Raw genomic sequence first — 10,915 nt, 5'->3', positions numbered from 1 at the left:
ACTGACTATACATTTTCAACGTATATGTTTTAAAAGTTGAATACAATGGCTCCATATAGAAACGTTGATGTTAGTCATTCTGGCTGCTGACACACCAATAAAAAATAAAAAAAAGCTCAAAATGCAGGGGAAGACTGATTATCAAAAATTGCTCTTTTCAAATTAAAGAACAGAGGATTTTCCCTAACCTATGGAGCAACAACCCACGGAGGAAGATTTTTATCCCTTACTGAGACTTTAAAAATGAACTCAGCATCCTCTTGAAAAAAAAGTCTAATGTTTAATTGTGTTGTATCAAGTTGGTTACGATTATTGCTGTAACTTCAGGCCAATGTAAATAATGTGTTTAGTTTCTTATTTGATTTTTTTTTTATTTTTTTCTCTTATTATTTAACTGTTTGCTAAACTTATATGAAAAAATATAACTTATTCAAGATATTTTTTACATTTGAAGAAATATAATATTTTTTTTTGAGTAAAGATTGCTCTTTTCATTTAAACTTTATTTGGAGGCCTACTCGACTATTATTCCAAACCATTACATCCTACTATGAGACTTAAAAAATACAAGACCCCTCCCTGTTGTGTCTAAACACCATTGCAACCTTTGGTTTATGAACTATAGATGTCATATGGAAGGTAATGCATTTTTACACTTATCCAAAAATGAGGATATGTCTATGATGCAGGAGTGAAAAAAGGATTCCCATATGTCTTTCAGACTGTTTATTTTTCTGACAGATCTGAATTAGTTTTGTCTGCTGTCATTTTCTAATGATTGTATTCAAAATGTTTTAATATTAATACCAATAAATTATACCAATTTCAGAATAGAAATACAGAATATTATCATGGACAGAGAAGCCTACGTTGTTTATGGAATATATTTTGAAAAATGTAAGTTGATGACAATTACTCCTCTTAAATATAAAGATAATGCATGTGTGCTTTTACAATTTATTTTTTGCAAGTTATTTATTAATACTAAATCCAACACTAATTCTAATATGAAGGCTAACACTAACATTAACACTAATGTTAATACTAATACTAATATCAATACTAATACCAATATTAACACCAACATTAGCACTGATACTAATGCTAATAATAATACTAATACTAACATTAACACTAATGTTAATACTAATACTAATATCAATACTAATACCAATATTAACACTAACATTAGCACTGATACTAATGCTAATGCTAATACTAAAAATAACACTAACATTAACACTAATACTAATGCTAATACTAATACTATCAATACTAATACCAATATTAACACTAACATTAGCACTGATACTAATGTTAATACTAATACTAACACTAACATTAACACTAATACTAATGCTAATATTAATACTAATATGGGTTGCCAACTGGCTTACAGACAGAACTCACATGGTAAGAACAGCGGGCTCCAGGTCCGACTCTAAACCAGTCACAAGTGGTGTCCCACAAAGCTCTGTCCTGGGACCCCTACTGTTCAGCATATACTTCTCAGAAGTACAGGCAAACACAGGAGGACTATGTCTAATCAAGTTCACCGATGACTGCAAACTGGGAGCCATAATTGGCTCTCCGGCAGACATGGACATTCTTCAAAAGGGCCTTACTGAGACGGACACTTGGTGTCAAAGTCATGGCGTCAAGCTAAATTCCAAAAAATGCATAGTCATCTCATTTGGGAAAAACAAAACACCCATGAATTTCCACAGAGGTGGCAGCCCCCTTAATGCATAAGAAGTAATAAGACATCTGGGGACCCAGGTAGATAGTAATCTCTCTTTTGACAATCATATTGCCAAAGTAGTTAGGAAATCCTTCTATGTAGATCATCTAATTACTAAAGGATTCGATTCTAGAAATAAAGAGGTTATAGTGCCCCTCTACTCGTCACTCACCAGACCCGTCATAGAGTACAATGCCCCATTTGGGATGTACCTCACAAGACACTTCCAACAGCTGGAAAGACCACAAAAATACCTCAACAAGAGGATTACTGGCCTCAAACATATGTCCTATGCAGCCTGACTGGAAAAGCTCCAGCTGTACTCAGTGGCATATCGCTTACTCAGAGGTGATCTCTGCCTGACTTACAAAGCCATGTCCGACTCAAAATTGATGGACATGCTCCACCTAAAGAAATCCAAGTCACTGCGAGCCACTCTAGTGAGCTAAACCTTGCCACAACAATAAATAGAACATGCTGGAGGGATAGATTCCTGTCACAGAGACTCCCCATGCTTTGGAACAAAATTTCTAACTACATTAGGCAGAGCCCCTCACTAACACTCTTCAAGAGAAACCTTGATGAGTGGATGGGTAACAGAAAAAACATCCCTGAGATCACTTCATTGGCTCTTCTTGACAGAGGCTCAGTTAATTAATCAATGGGGCGGGGAAAGCTGACACACTCTGGCTAGACATAAATGCCCTCGGGCAGATAGCCTAGTACCTACCTATGAACCTAATACCAATATTAACACTACCATTAGCACTGCTACTAATGCTAATACAAATAGTAATACTAATACTAATACTAACACTAACACTAATACTAATGCTTATACTAATATCAATACTAATACCAATATTAACACTAACATTAGCACTGATACTAATGCTAATACTAATACTAACACTAATACTAATGCTAATACTAATATCAATACTAATGCCAATATTAACACTAGCACTGATACTAATGCTAATACTAATACTAACACTAACATTAACATTAATACTAACGCTAATACTAATAAGGGGACGTTTATCTGAATTACAAGTAAAATGTGGAAGTATTTGATTGATGGGTATGGTTAATGTGGTTAAGACATTCTTGTTTCCAATATGATGCATATAACACGGATTGCAGCAATAAAGTGGACTCAGACTCTTAAATCTTTATTGATAAAATTTCCCTGCAGGGATGGCATCCCTAGAATTCCATGAAAGGAAATTATTTAACATATAGAGAGGCAAGATATTGGGCAGGATTCACGAAGGCTTGCATGGAGTGTAAGAGACATGTAACACTCCATGCAAGCCTCGCGATCCAGGAACAGCCCGAAACTCCATGTAAGAGACCAGCTAAAATGTCTCTTACACGGACTGGGCATGGATATGCTAAATACCTCACTTGCAGCCGAAAGGCATGCAAATGAGGTAGAGTAGCGATCCATGAAACAGAAAGGAGCCCATTTAAGAGCTGTTTTAGCTGCAGAAATGTACTCAGTTAACAACTGAGTACGTTTCTGCAAAAATCACAATGGAGCCATGTCAGCTCCAAATAAAGGGTGCATATGTGTCAGGCAACATGCCAATGGCCAAATATGTGGCCATTGGCAAGGTACCCCGATGCAAATATTAAAAAAATATAATTTTTTTTTTCGGCGATCGCCGATTTAAACACAGCGCAGCCCCGCACAAATGGGCTGCGCTGTATAAAACATAAAAATGAAGGTTATAAACCCACAAATGTGGGTTTTATGCAATACATGGAATGACAATGCAGGGACCAGCAGACCAAAAACAACATGGCCACCGTGTAGTGGTTGCTAAGGGGGGAAGCTGAGTCTAAGACATGTAACTAAGCATTAGTAGGCAATCTGATGTAAATGAGGGTTAGGATACTGAATCCCACAGTCACATAGCAAATGAGCACATTCTGAGTAGTGTAAGAGATACATAAGGGGGAGGAATAGAGTAGGAGATAGGTGACATCACAGAGGGGAATGGTAGAAAGAAATGCAGTTCATTGGAAGTCAGTGTTACATGACAAATGGCAGACACAGATCATGGAAAGAGGAGTGCCACAAGATAAGCATGGGAAAGTCAAGAAATGGAAGGTGTACACTGTTACTTACACCAAAGTTTCTTGCTGGGCGTGCATGCGCACGTGTGAGCACCATGAGGCACAAGTAGGACAGTGTGCATGCGTGTAAGGCAGACTGAGCATGTGGGAGCGTGTTGGTAGATTTGTAACACTGTTTGCGCTGGTGTGCGTGCATTTTAACCCGAATAGGCAGATCCTGAACCATGTAAGCATGTGTGCACGCGTGTAAGCCACTGTGAGCATGTTTCTGCTGGTACGCACGCTGCTCCCCCCTGAGGAAACAGAAAGGAAAAAGGAAGCAACAGAATTAGTAGGAAGCTAGCAGGGAATACTGCTGGAGCTAGCAGGTGAAAACAATTAGAAGCAGGCAATTACACAGGCAGAATAGTAGCCCAGCCCAGCACTTAAAACTCTGCAAACAGCAGTGCAGGATGTTTCTCTCAAGAGACACTGCAAGACAGGAGTAAGCTATTAGAAGTGAAAACTGAAAAAGCTGAACTCAGAGCAGAAATGCTAGGGGCTGCCATAGCTGTCATAATGAGACATAGGCGACTTGCTGAGGGTGGTGACAATGCAGATGGTGCCAGACAACCCACAGTGAGGAGACGGAGAAGAGTGTACAGGCCCAGGGTCACCTACCACGGGTTACATGATCTGGAGATAGTAGAGTGCTCTAGAGTGGACAGAGACCTCCTGCAGCAAATTGTCGAGCTGTGCAGGCCATGCCTCACACACAGAAACAACAGAGAGGAACCCATCCCAGTGGAAACCAAGGTATGTGTTGGCCTAAGAATACTAGCAACAGGTACCTTCCAGAGACCAACTGGTGATATGATGGGGATATCACAGGCATCAGACTCCAGGGTACTGCACCAGTTCCTGGATGCCATGTCAGCACATGTCAGTGATCATGTTTATTTCCCCAATGCCCGTGAGGTATTGGCCAGCAATATGCATCTCTTCCAGCAAATAGCGGAATACCCTGAGGTAGTGGGTGCAATAGACTGCACGCACATACGCATCAAAGCACCAGCTGGTGAGCGGGGTAGGACCTACATTAACCACAAGGGCTTCCCCTCCATCAACTGCCAGGTCATGTGTGATGCCCAGGGCATAATAATGAATGTGTGTGCTGGCTGCCCTGGGAGCTACCATGATTCCCACATCTGGCATTTGACGCAGCTGTACCAGACATTTGCCGATGGGGAAATCCCACATGGGCACCTAGTGGGGGATGCAGGTTATGCACTGGAGCCGTGGCTGATGACACCCATCAGAAACGCACACACACCTGAACAGGAACGCCATAATGAGGCACACGTACAAACACGTAATGTAATAGAGCGCGTGTTTGGGCTGCTCAAGTCACGGTTCCGGTGTCTGGACACATCTGGTGGAGCCTTGCAGTACTCACCAACTACATGTACCCAAATTGTCATGGTATGTGCTATGCTACATAATATAATCTTACGAAAACAGCTGCAGCAGGACCAGCATAGGGCCAGGACAAACAGCCCCGCATCATTGCCAAGGCCATCACAGGCAGAGCGTGACTCAGAGGAGGAACAACCTGAGCCTGCCCCAGTAGGCAGAAGGAGGCGTGCCCAGTATGTACTGGCCTTGGCAAAGAGGCAACGCATAACACATACACTGGCTCAGTAGGAACCCTGAGAATGATACCCCTCTCTGACTCACTCGAATAATAACAGGGATGCCTAAAATGACATGACCTGCTCACAAACATGTACAGGGAGTGTAATATGTGCATCCGACAGAGGCAGCCCTGCAGCACCACCTGAGGCATGAATGCCATGTGTTAAGTAATGTAACACCATGTACTATATGCACACTTGAGGACCCTGACTAACATCCACCCTCACCAAGCATGAAGCCACAATATGACGATGGGATGATCAATTGGAATAATTGGCTGAAGTAATGCAATTAGTCAAAGGGGAGCCAATGTGTTTCAGCCTGGGAAGACATGCTGAGCATGACATGATGCACCACCTGCTAGGGGTGGCGTGCACCTATCAGACAAAGGCTGTCAGTACCCACAGCGTGCCCTGAATAGGTAAGTCTCAAAACACAAACCCACCTTCATAGGTACCACAAGGGATAGGAACCTAGATGTAATGCTACCCAATGCCAGAAGTCTAAACAGCAAGATGCGTGCAGTGTAAATGCACACAGTATGGAGAATGTTGATATCTGTCTTGTAATAGAAAACTGGGTCAAGGCTCACATCAGCACCCTAACACTACCAGGTTACACCTCATACTGTGCTCTACAGTCTCAAAACATGGAACAAGCTACAAAAGGAGGGTGACTAGCAATAATTGTCAAGGATAACCACACCCCCATGTTGGTACCACAACAAGAAGCAGCATGGATTAGCCTTGGTCAAGTACCAGTGGCTAAAACCACCTCCCAGTATATAGCCTGCTGCAGACTACTGTCCTAACACCAGGAACTGCACCTGGCCTATGTTGGAATACATGAATATATCAAGCCCCCCAAACCACATTATATTTGTTGACTGAAAATACCCAGACATACACTGGGATCATTATACTAGCACCAACACAGTAGAAGAAAAGTTCCTAGAATCCATAAACCAAAATGCCCAGGAACAACGTACCACTCCCATAAGAGGGGTAAGCATACTGGATGTGATAATCAGCAACATGCGTACTGGATGGCAAGATGAGAAGCGTATCCCTCACTGGTAAGACCAGACCATAGAGTAATCACACCGGATATACACATCCTGACCACAGTCCCTGACCAGAAAACCACAGTGAAAAACATGTGTAAAGCATAAGTTGCACCCCTCCAAACTGATGTGGAATCCACTAAAGGCCCTGCGCAGGTGCAGAATATGGGACACACCGCAGAATCTGTTATACAGGCATTCCATGAACACAGCCAGGAATGCTTGGATTATGCAATCACAAATAATAACAAGACACAATGCCATACACACAGGCATCTGGCATGCTGGACTCCTGCCATTACCAAACCATGCAAGAGAATGAGGAAGCTACTACATGATAGAGCAAACATTAAAAGGGAAGTAATCACTGATCAGTAGTATGGCAATAAAATATGTCCACACATACAATCCACTAAGGCCAGCTACAACAAGTAGAATCTGTGAATCCTGAGGCAATGTTACACCTGCCCCAAGTACACAGACAACCCTCAACTCCCCCTAATAAATACAAATATATGTGAGAGATGCAACCATTTATCCAAACCGGAGGCTGAGCTCCCCCAACTCAGTACTGTCAAAACTAGTCAGGAGGAGAAGGTAACCACACACACCACAACCCAGTCCCACATAGACCTATCACAACTGTAAACCAAAGACATAAACACAGAAAAACATTCCAGGAGGCCATAATTACAAACACACCACACCAACAGAGGCCTCCAAAGCAGACCCCAAGCAACCACAGCCTCCAGACATAGCACATGCAACACATAGTACACAAAGCTGGTGTACCAAACAGTCACAGACCAGAAGGAGAAACAACATGCCTGATACAGTTGTAATAGGTGTCTCTATAGGCAGACACACTGCTGTCCCACTCACCAGACTGAACAAGGGAAAGGGTACAGTAAGCTGCCTGTAGGCTGCTACAATACACCACATAACAGAAGTACGCAGGTCACCCCAAAGCAAGCAGAAATATGATGCAGTCATTGTCCATGCTGGTGTGAATGACCCGAGATGTACCTCCCTGGACTACATGAAAAGAGACATGGATGAGCTCTCTGAGTATGTACTCCAGGCCAGTATGACACTGGCCATTTGCAGCATCCAACCCTCACCAAGAATGATGCCACAGTACAAACACAGAATGATCAGCTTTAACAGGTGGCACAATTACAGCTGTCAGTCCAAGAGGATCTAATGTCTGTCTGCTTGAGATGTCATGCATGACAAGCCATGCTGCTGTTCCAGGGATGGCTTGCACCTGTTACCCCTGGGTGTCTGGATACCGGATAAGGCCTTTGCCACCTCCATAGAGCCATACGTAGGCAAGGCTGAAAAGACTAACCCACCACCCTAGAAAACATAAGTGGTAAGAAACATAAGGGTAATGCTGACCAATGCCAGATGTGTAAACTGCAATATGCATGCTCCTGAGGCACTTCCCAGTATGGAGAACATCGATGTCTGTGCAGTGATAGAAACCTGCTGCAAGCCTACTAACAGCACACCAGCACTACCAGGTTATACCTCATATCATGCGTTATGGCCCCAACACCTGGACCAAAACATCAAAGGAGGGGGAGTATCCATATGCAGCACAGACACCCATACGGCCAGGTAACTGACAATGCATGAAGCAGAGGAGACCACCCATGTGCACCTAACTGTAGTCAAAACTGCTGTACAGTCTGTAGCATGCAACAGACCACACTCTCACACACAGGAACCCCACCCAGACATCCTGAAGACACTGGACAGTATGAATGTCCCACCAAATACCAAACAAGGTACTCACAAATTACCACATAGGTGGTAAACCACTATGTATGCAAGGAGTAATCAGGGACCTAGGGACACAAGTCGACAGTAACCTGTTATGTGACACTCACAATGCCAATGTGGCTAGGAAGACTGTATATATTGGACACCGTATCATGAAAGGATTCACATCTACATCAACAGAGGTCACTGTGCCCCTGTACTGTTCTCTTATCAGACCCATAATCTAGTACAATGACCCATATGGGATGTACCTTACCTGACACCTGCAGCGGTTAGAAGGACCTCAAAGGTACCTCACCAAGAGGATAAAGGGTCTCAAATATATATCATATGCTGCCTGGCTGTAGACACCCCAGCTGAATGCTGTGACAGACTGCCTACACAGAGGCATTGTATGTCTGTTGTACAAGGCCATGTCCAACACAGGAGTAATGGGCATGCTCCACCCCAGGAAATCAAAGCCATTGGAGCTGTGAGAGTGACAGATGTCAACCTCAACACATAATGAAATAGGATGTGCTGGAGGGACAGATACATAACCCAGAGGCTCCCCACACCCTGGAACAGGATCCCACTCCATGTTAGGCAGAGCCCCTCACTGACACCCCTCAACAGGAATATTGCCAAGTGGCTGGATGATCATAGATGTACACTGGGGGTCTTCACTGTGTCACGTCCAGACAGAAGCACAGTAAAGTAAATCATAAATTGCCATAATATTCACATAGCAAGGGGTGGCAAAAGACAAACACACTCTGGCTAGGCTTACTAATGCCCTGGGGTGGATAGCCTAGTATGAACCTATGAACTTATGAAGATACAAATTGTACAGGACACTAAGTATAATCACAAGGCTTACTCAACTGATGGTAGGAACCATGTTGGGAATACACAGATATGCTCTGAATCATACAGATATTACAAACAACATACCAAACACACACACATATTGCTAACATACAACCTGACAGGTGCAGTGCAACCCCCCCCCCCAGAATGCAAAATATCTATCCCAGCAGGCTGCTGGCCCCCTGACATTGCAGATGCTGAGGTAACAGCCATCATCTACAAAGCAAAACACACAGCAGCAAAGGTATGAGATGGTGTCCAGGACTGAGTCCAACATGGACTCCAAGAAGAATGGAATGCCAAATCACACTACTGCTCAATGTCAGCCTTACCACAGGATATGTACCCAAAGAGCAGTGTACAACAACAGTGGTCCTTCACAACAAAGGTGTTGCCTGAATGGATACTGCAAACTACCACCCCAGGATCCTGACAAGCTTGGTCTGCACAGCTATGGAAAGGATCAGCATGTACCACAGACATAAAGCTATCGGGGACCTACCGACACCGGTCCCTACCCAGTGTGGCTGTTGTAAGTGCAGATCCTGCCCCTAAACATGTTTGACCCATTTGAAACAGTTATTAAGGTCATTGATGAGGGCAATGTGGTCCACACAGCGTAGCTGGACCGTGCAAATGCTTCCAGACAATACCCTATGTGTTCAGTATGGATATGTTCACCAGCTTAAATATAAACCCCTATGTCAGTAGAGAAGTTGCAAACCAGACGAAGGACAGAACTGACATGGTCAGACATGCTGCATCCATGTCAAACTACAAAACAGATATAAGTGGCATCCCACAAGGCTTGGTCCTGGGACCTCCCTCGTTCCATATATATGTCCCATAGGGGCAGGCTAACATGGAAGGACTGTGACTGAACATGTATGCAGAGGAGTACAAACTGCCCACCATATCTGATCCCCAGCTGACACAAGCAACCCACAAAAGGGCCACATAGAAACAGACAACTGGTGCCATAGCCATGTCAGCAAGCTAATTGCAGAAATGTGTATAGACAACCACCGTGGATATACAGCAAGTGCCCACCAATTACCACACAGGTGTTAACCCATTATGTACCTAACATGTAATGAGAGAACTGGGGACACAAGGTGATAGATATCCTGCATTGGACAAACATGTGGCTGTAGTGTTCACAGAAACATACCATATACCCACCCAATCATGAAGGTTGTCAGATCTAGATAAGGGGAGGTCACTGTGGCTCTGCAGTCATCCATCATCAGTGTCACAATTGACTACAATAGCCCCTGTGGGATGTACCTCAGCAGACACCTCCATCAACTGTAAAGTCCACAACAGTACCTCACCAGGAGTAGCAAAGAGCATGAACAGATGCCATGTGTTGCCTGATTAAACAAACTGCAGCTCCACACACTGCCATACTGCCCACCCAGAGGCAAGCTGTGCCTGATGTATGAAGTCATGTCCAAGCTGGAATCAATGAACATGCTGCACCTTGTACAATCTGAATGGCAGTGAGCTATGCACATGAGAGACCTGAACCCCAGCACTGACATACATAGGACAAGCTGTACTGAATGATCCATAACACAGAAGCCACCCCCACTCTTGAATAAACTCCCAGTACAGGTTAGCCAGAGAGTCACCCATCGACACCCCTCAAGAGGAATCTTGATGAGTGGATGGGAGATGGTAGGTTTACCCTGGGTATCAGTGTTATGTCACAG

Source organism: Protopterus annectens, chromosome 1.part1 (genome assembly GCF_019279795.1).
Source record: "Protopterus annectens isolate FY-2018-M chromosome 1.part1, PAN1.0, whole genome shotgun sequence".
Lineage (NCBI taxonomy): Eukaryota > Metazoa > Chordata > Ceratodontiformes > Protopteridae > Protopterus > Protopterus annectens.
The sequence above is the reverse complement of the archived record's forward strand: the minus strand, read 5'-3'. Positions refer to the sequence as shown.